Source organism: Osmia bicornis, chromosome 8 (assembly GCF_907164935.1).
Source record: "Osmia bicornis bicornis chromosome 8, iOsmBic2.1, whole genome shotgun sequence".
Classification (NCBI taxonomy): domain Eukaryota; kingdom Metazoa; phylum Arthropoda; class Insecta; order Hymenoptera; family Megachilidae; genus Osmia; species Osmia bicornis.
Window position 1 is genome coordinate 742,848 of NC_060223.1, and position 8,627 is coordinate 751,474.

The following is an 8,627-nucleotide window of genomic DNA, read 5'->3' on the forward strand; positions in this document are numbered from 1 at the left end:
CTACAATTCTCTATCCATAGCCTCTATTTCACCAGACGAATTTGCGTACAATTTAATGGAAAAACCGGGATATATTGCTAGGATTGCAGGAGAGGTGGTACACATCATAAAATGCACACCAAAAGAAGTGCAATTACTCCACACAGATAAATGCTATACGCAATTACCAGTAACCTCAGGAAACCAAACACGATTCCTGACACCGAAAACACACATATTAATGAAGTCAGGAACTCAGATAGAATGTAACACAATCATTCCACAATATTACAAAATAAACAACAATTGGATAGCACTAACACCAACACCAAGACAAGCGCAAAATCCAGGAATTCTAAAACCTAACACAAACATTTCCTGGGAATACAAAGAAATAAATTCACTAGCATCAAGCGGAATTTATTCACAAGAAGACCTCCAAGAACTCCAACAGCACATCATGTTCCCCTTAGAAAAATCAGCCTTGCTGAATACAATAGCGAGGGGCATGCTAGGAGAAGAAAGCGTACAAGGAGGACTAATCAACAATCTTTTTACGGAAAACACGCTATCCCACATCGCAGAAAATACGTGGAATAAATTCATGGAAAAATTCATCAAATTCGGTTCAATTAGCTCTGCAGTAATAATGATCCTGATAATCATTCATATCTGCAAGCTAATAATTGACACAATTATAAGAGGATACACATTGCATACATTATATGGCTGGTCCCTACACCTATTGGCAGCCATCTTTAGTTCAATTACATACTTATTGGTGACATTAAAGAACAATAAAAACATAAAAAGGCTCCCAAGACGAAAACGCCTAACGAAAAACGAAGACATCGAATTGAACGAAATAAAGATAGAGCAGCCAAACAGCCTAAAATGGGGGATATCACCGCCTATCCCACAACGACCACCTGCACTCAGAGCACCTACAGTCAAACCACCAGAAATTGAACCACCACAACCAATAAAACAAGAAAGAATACAGGTTTTTACGCTAGAAGCATGAAACTAAATAAACGCAACGCAAAGGGGAACGCAAGAAACACGCATAAATAAACACACGCGAACTTTAAACAAAATAAAAAATTTTTATTCAAAAATAAAAATGAAAAGTAACAAAATTCACAAAGTAGTAACATATAATAGAAATCTTACAATAAAGGTTAATTAAAAACACAATTGGAAAGGGAAAGGAAGTGAAGGACTTATGAAATAAAAATACACGGACCAAAAATAAGATTAAAAAAAAAAAAAACGAAAATTTATTCAAAGGAAAAAAAAAATAAAAGAGAGAACAAACATATGCGAGTGAAATCTTTTTTTTATGAAACTTCACTCCTGCTCGAATAAGGGAGCGATGTTCAACATTCTATCTTCATCCCACGACCATAGGGCCTCCAGATATTCCCTGAACTCCCGGCGGAATCGCCGTACAGCCTGCCTATAGGCAACATCTACCACCCTCGGGCAAGTAACGAACCGGCCATCGGTACGCTAAAGAAACAGACAAAGCAAATGATAATAATAATAATAATAATAATAATTAAAAAAAAAAAAAAAAAAAAAAAAAAAAAACAGAACACCACTCACCCAGGCGTTAAATAGATCCCTGCGCGGCTGCGATAGATCCAGCACGCGATCACCTAGTATATAGCTTGCGTACATTGTCGTTCGGTTAAATAATACAAGCAGAAACTTAAATTTTTTTTCGTTCAAGTGACGATACTATCCGATCGAACGGATATATATATCAATTACCCCACCAGGTGCACAAAATTTCCAAGTAAAACACAGGACATTAACCGATGAAGCGCTCAATAATACTCGGAACCAGCGCATGCAAAACACCGCTGTCTCAGCGCATACCAGCCACAATAGAGGATCTAAGAATTACCAATTTCATTTTAGAAACATTGAATTTAAAAGTTAATAAAGAAGCCCAGAAGTGTTGGTCTACAATATTATTCAGTACACGCACTATATGTAATTCCGCTACGCGCCCCTACCGCCTCAATCTCAGCGGGGAGGGAAGTAAATGGTCATCCGAAAACCATTTACTCTTTGTAACATACCAATTCGTAAACGCAAAGAAATATTAGCAAAAAAAAATTTTACCCAGCGCAACAAATTCACACCAACTAACAAATATTGTAATTACACTCACCTTAAAATTGTAAAACTCATTTAACTCATAAAACCGCAAACTATGAATTTGGATAACACAAGCGCTTAAAGAAAATTTTCTCTCCAGATTTATTTGTTGATATCGTACCGATATGCAACAATCTAGGCGGCCAGGTGTCACGTCCTGTGACGCATTCTTTAAAATTTCTATTTCGCCACCCAAACTCTTTAAGCCGCTATTTCGCGACCTAAATTCTTTAAACTTATATTTCGCCATACAGATTCTTTAAACTTACATTTCGCGATACAAATTCTTTGAACTTCTATTGCACCATCCAAATTCATCGCTCCGCAAAAATTCTGAGTGAGCAACTCAGCCGGGATGTCGTACGGCAAGAACGCTGACGATCCGGACGAGGTGGTTCACCCGAATTGGCAAATCAAAAGTCGACCTCATTAATCAATATATAATAACGAGACCAAACCGCCCGCGTTCAGACAAAAAAATTATACTTCAGACCAATTATAGTACAGAACCCGTATCAGATCAAATTCAGTGTAGAACCAGTAGCAGACAAATTATACTACAGAAACAGTGCAGACAAATTATACTACAGAAACAACACAGAACAATTATAGTGTATAACCGGATCACTTCTGTAAAATTCATTTAGAATCGGCCAGTCCGTTTAACGCGAATCCGGGATTCAATTCAAATACGCATACAGAAATCCACAAAGTACGACTCTACTACGGGACTCAGAGACCCGACAGAGCAAATCGTCATCTGTAAAGAGCGCGCAAGTTAAGGATTGTATTTAAACCCAATAAACATTTGTTGTGATCGGAAGTGTGTGATCTTGACTCGAACGTCTACCCTACCGTCTACATCCACCAGGACGACCTATTTCTACAGGTATCCTCGCCCAGCGAAAGGTAAGTAAGAACCTCTACCTAGCTAACAACGTAGATACAAATCATACAACAAAGTACGCGGAGAACTCAGTGAGAGGGAGAACTTCGCGACATTACAGCTGAATAACTGGACACAACCCAAGGGCTAAAATAATAATATTATAATATAACATATAATATATTCAATGCCTAAAATGGTCACAGATTGAACGCAGGCTGAACACAATTGAACGTAGATTGAACGTAGCTTGGATGTAATAACATTAATAACATAAATAAAATAATACAATATGATTATGGTATAATACAATACAATAACAATACTATAATACAATATAACATAATATAATATAACATAATACAGCATATAATATATAATATATAATAGTAAGTAATATAAATGCACCGAATGCATAAATTGCACAAAACGGAGCTTATGATACCACATTAACAAATACACTGCAATTACAATACAATACTTTCGAGCGTAGCACATTAGTACGCGCACTGTCACAGCAATCACATCCGCACGAATAAATACAAAATTTAAATTAGAAAATTCAAAATTCAATAATTTCAATAAATTCAATTCAATTAATTAATTAATTCAGTTGAATTGACGCTTATCACTTAACACTTCGTATCACATCACATCATAGATGACCGATGACCATGTCAACGTCAACTAAGATAGGAAACCGGGCGAACTAAAATAAAGAGCGCGACCATAAACCATAAAGAACATAGATACCTAGTGTTCGAATTCCCTAGTCCATACCATCATGATTATCGACCATCAAATTAACCACCAAATCATCAAATTAATCAACTAATTATACAGAATGTATAAACGTTCAAAAGCGAAAAGCGGAAATAAAAGCGAAAATACTTCAACAACTTTCAATAAATCACAGCGATGAAAACCAGAAGTAAGGTACCTACGAAAGATAACCATAGCAAAACGCATCGTAATAAGTAAAGCATGCAATACTGCCCGAAGATAAGCCGTAAAGCTATCCCTAGTCGGTAACTAACCGCAGCACCAGAGATATTACCAACCGCAAATATTCTATCCACCACATAATACTCGGCCGCTCACTCCGCAACGGTTCCGTAACGGTTATCCACAGACTGATTATCTGCCGCGCAGCAATTACCTACCGCGCGCCAGTTACCCGGGACACACAGTTATCGACTTCAAAACCATCCATCGTGCAGCCGCGCAATCCTAAGAATTCATACTTACCATCAAACTTATCATCAAAGATAAGTCTGATATACAGTACTTTCACGAAGGTATAAAGCACACGAACATCAAATCAAGCTTCCAGACAGATCAAGATGGAGGATAAATCAGTTAGTAAAATCAATACTACGGTTATTTATTATATATAAATATGAATCATACGTTTGTAATAGGGTGGAATGAAATAAATATAAATTACATATAAATTACAAATTACAAACAATAAGGAAAAATAAAATGAAATCAGATGAATCAACCCGAATAAGATCCACAGATTGCGCAGAATGCAGGACACATTATTATTACAACATATCGCGCCGCAGAAAACAGATTATACAAAACAACAGAACAACAAAACAACAGAATCAACGGAATCAGGAATCGCCACAGAACGAAGGGCCGAATAAATAAATAGAATAAAACATTTAACTTAGGCCAAATCAACCAGTAAAGTCAAACAACGTCAACAACGCATGCGATCAGGAAAGTCCCGTGAGCCCAATAAAAACAACTCTCGGTCAAATAATATTAGTTAGTAAAATAAAATAATAAATCAATGAAACTAGAATAAATCATGGTAACAGGCAACTAGCAGAAATGAAATATGAAGCAGAAATGAATCAATATATCAAGAAAAATCGAATCAGATCAATGTATAGCTTTAATCAATCAACATCAAAATGAAGGAATGAATGAATAATAAATGAATGAATGTACGTAAACTGAATGCAGGTAAAACAGCTAAGGATATTCACAAATTGGGAACAACAGAATGTGTGTAACGCGCAACATACGTAACCAACATAACCGACATACATAGCCGACATAATGCAATGTAATGTAATGAAATGTAATATAATATAAAATAATAAATACAGCAAATGAGTTATATTCCAACTAAATATAACCGTAGGACTTATTGGCTCAATCCCCCCTACTTTATAAATTATAGATTATACGGTTATAAGTCATAGTGTTCGAAAATGCGTTGATTTCAACCATCGCCGCACGAACCGCGGCAGCACTCTTCAGCGCGACCGGCAGCCACCTTGGATGCCGGTCAGGCTGACCAATTACCGAGCTCGACGTCACCGGGAAGAAGCCAACGACTCTTGCTACGACGAAGCCGGTGGTTCGGCCATTACGGTTTTGTATCGTTACTGTAACGACCCAGAATGAGTACGCCACTGCACCGACTTGTAGGGAGAGCGGTTCCCTTAGAAGGCGACTCGTAATAAATGTGTTAAGGATTTTAGGTTCGTGTGGTGTGCGGTTAAGGAGTGAAATCCAAACACTAATGTGCTAGAAACTGAATGGAAATATGTTTATTCAAGAATGAAAGGTAAGTGAATATTGAATTATAATACAAAGTTGCTAGTATCACAATAAGTGCGGCTAGAAATAGGAATACAGTAAGAAATTATAATTAGTTCGCCCTAGATTGGGAATACAATTGAAAAATATGTAATTAGTAATTAATATGTAAGTAAAAATTAATAATTGTAATTAATCGATAGCGCTATCGCAAAAGCGGCGTGGTCTTCTTCTACAGTCAACACTCTGTTTGTTTTCAACAATAATTATGGAAACTAAACTCCAGAGGTTTGTGCTAGACCATTGGAATCAAGTTAACCCTTCCTACAGGTCGCAATCGGTTTCTGGTTATACCAGAGCCGTGTTAAACGCAGGCCGTTCAAGGAGCTCCGCTCCTCGCTAGCTCTTTACACTTGAGTGTTGGCTTAGCGTAACACCTGTGTAACACGTTGCGCACCGCGAATAGGAGGTCCACTGTTCCGTAGTCCTGCACGCCACCAGTGGAATAGTAGAAATTAGCTATAGCTCGCGCTCTATCGCTGCCTAGACAGTTCAGCGCAAGCTCTTCTCTACTAATCAGAGTGTTGTCTGTTTCAGACCGAGGTCTGAGAAGATCTGCGATGAAACTGTGCGGAACGCCTCTATTTATACTCAGATTTTGCTGAGTCGGCACTTTTTTTCCGCATAGAGTTCTTGGGGTAGCTGGGTTTTTCCCGTCACGTGGTGGTCCAGCATCCCCACTCTAGAATACTACCCCACCGTATGGTTACTGGGGTTGCGCTCGCGCGTGCGCGGTCGGACGTCGATAATTTATCGGTAAACTGTTTTACCGTCCGACTTATCGACTAAACCTTTATCGATCAATTCAACAGACTCGGTTATCGACGAAATGAAAATGTTTATTACAAAAACTTATACATTAAATATTAACAATAAAAATAAAATAAAATATTCTGTATAAAAAAAAATTGGTTATAATAAAGAAAAATAAAATTAAAAAGATATTGTTTTAAATTCTTGGGTCGTTACATTACGGTAAACACGTGCAGTACTGACTCCAAGCTATGGCAAAATGGTAACAACCGTTTTTTGTAGGAAATTAAATTTCCTACTATTTATGTTCTATGTCATTTTTTGATCAGATGCGTAGTTTTCGAGATATATCGAGATATTTAAAAGTTCCGAAGCCGTACCAAAATTATAAGGAGGAAGAAACACTGTGGCCCCTTTCTTTGAGGTAACTCTGCACTATTCTAAGCTGTATTCACTATTCCCCTCTGTAAACGCCACTTCCAGCGCAGCTGTGCAGAAGAAGAACAAGAAGAAGGAGAAATATATCGGAATATGTGCGTGACGCCCCTTTCCTTGAGGTAAATCTGCAAATATCTCGGAAACGGTGCGAGCTATGGCAAAATATTAAGAGACCTTTTTTGTAGGAAATTAAATTTCCTACTATCTATGTTCTATAGCATTTTTTGATCAGATGCGTAGTTTTCGAGATATACCGAGATATTTAAAAGTTCCGAAGCCGCACCAACATTATAAGGATGAAGAAACATGTAACGGGGTCGGTCGGTTCGGTGCACACGGCGTTGCACACCGCGGTCGGGTTCCCCGTGCCAGGGCTCGCAAGGGAACAGGTCGGTAAATAATGAGGCGGTGATATGTTAGAAAAATATAAATTTTTTCAAAGAATACTGAAGCTACTGGTGGACTACGTGGATTCAGGGCGGCGGTCCTAGCCTCGCCGCGCTGGAAGCCGGGCGGTGGTCTCCGGCCTCGGATACTGCAATCAAAATATCGTCTGGTGATTAGACGCGTGGAGCCACATGACTTAAGACTAGGGTACAGGTCTTACGTACTACGGTCGGAACCCGGTACGTCACAGAAATTACGCGCAACTTATGCCTAACGCTCTTACAAACTACTGCGGTCGCTACCGCCTTACAAGCTAAATGAGTACGGACGCACGTTGGTGTACGCGGAGCGCGGGCGCCAGCGGAGCGCAAACGCGAACAATCTAGCGAAGGCGCCGAGGCACCATCGAGTGCCGAGGAAGTCAGGAAGAGGAAAGACCCGATTGGGCCGACGGCATTTTATTCAATCGCGTTGCGGTGTTTCGCGCTGCGGTGGAGTTGTTGCCCATTTGCCTCACGCGGCTCGTCTTCTCGTACGTCGAGGTAGAACCGAGCAGCGAACGAGACGACGACCAATCCTGGCCAGCCTGGGTAGCGCGGCGAAGCTGGACAGAATCGGCTGCCTAAGGCAGAATACGGTGCCGTGTAGGCTAGCGTTCGGAATCCCAGCGGAAGCACCAGCAGAGATTATGAACGCGCACTAGCTTGGTCACCCCGGGTCAACCACGGGTCTGACGAGCCTAGGCGCCTACGGCCGCTGAACCTACAGGAGCTGCCAGGTCGTAGCGTAGTGCAATGCTACGGCCCGTTGGCCAGAGATCTCTTCGCCAGGACATCCATGGCGTCGAGAGCTCTGGTGCTCTGGTCTGGACCTCCTAGGAGGTCCCCTCGGGGCAGAGGCCCCGAGTCAACTCATCGATCATTGCATCGATCGGTCCCACTTATAGTCTAATCGCACGGGAATGGGGATGCCGCCGCGGTGGGGGCCCGCGATGCGCGACGCCGATCTGCGGCTGTCGTCGCAAACACTGTGGCCCCTATCTTTGAGGAAACTCTGCACTATTCAAAGCTGTATTCACTATTCCGAGCTGTAAATGCCACTTCCAGCGCAGCTGTGCAGAAGAAGAACAAGAAGAAGGAGGAATATCTCGGAATACAGTATAGACTGGTTATAAGCTAAAAAGATCTGTACGTTAATTGCAAAGAAACTATCCCCGCCACTGTGGAGTATACCCCTCGAGACGCTGCGAAGCTCGCTCGCCGAGTACCGTAACATGATCTGGGATCAGATATCGGTGAGGCAACACTAATGCAAGTACCTAACTTTGTTATTTTTCATTTTTTTTTTATAAAACATTTTCCATGATATTTCTGAGATTTTTCTAATTGCAATG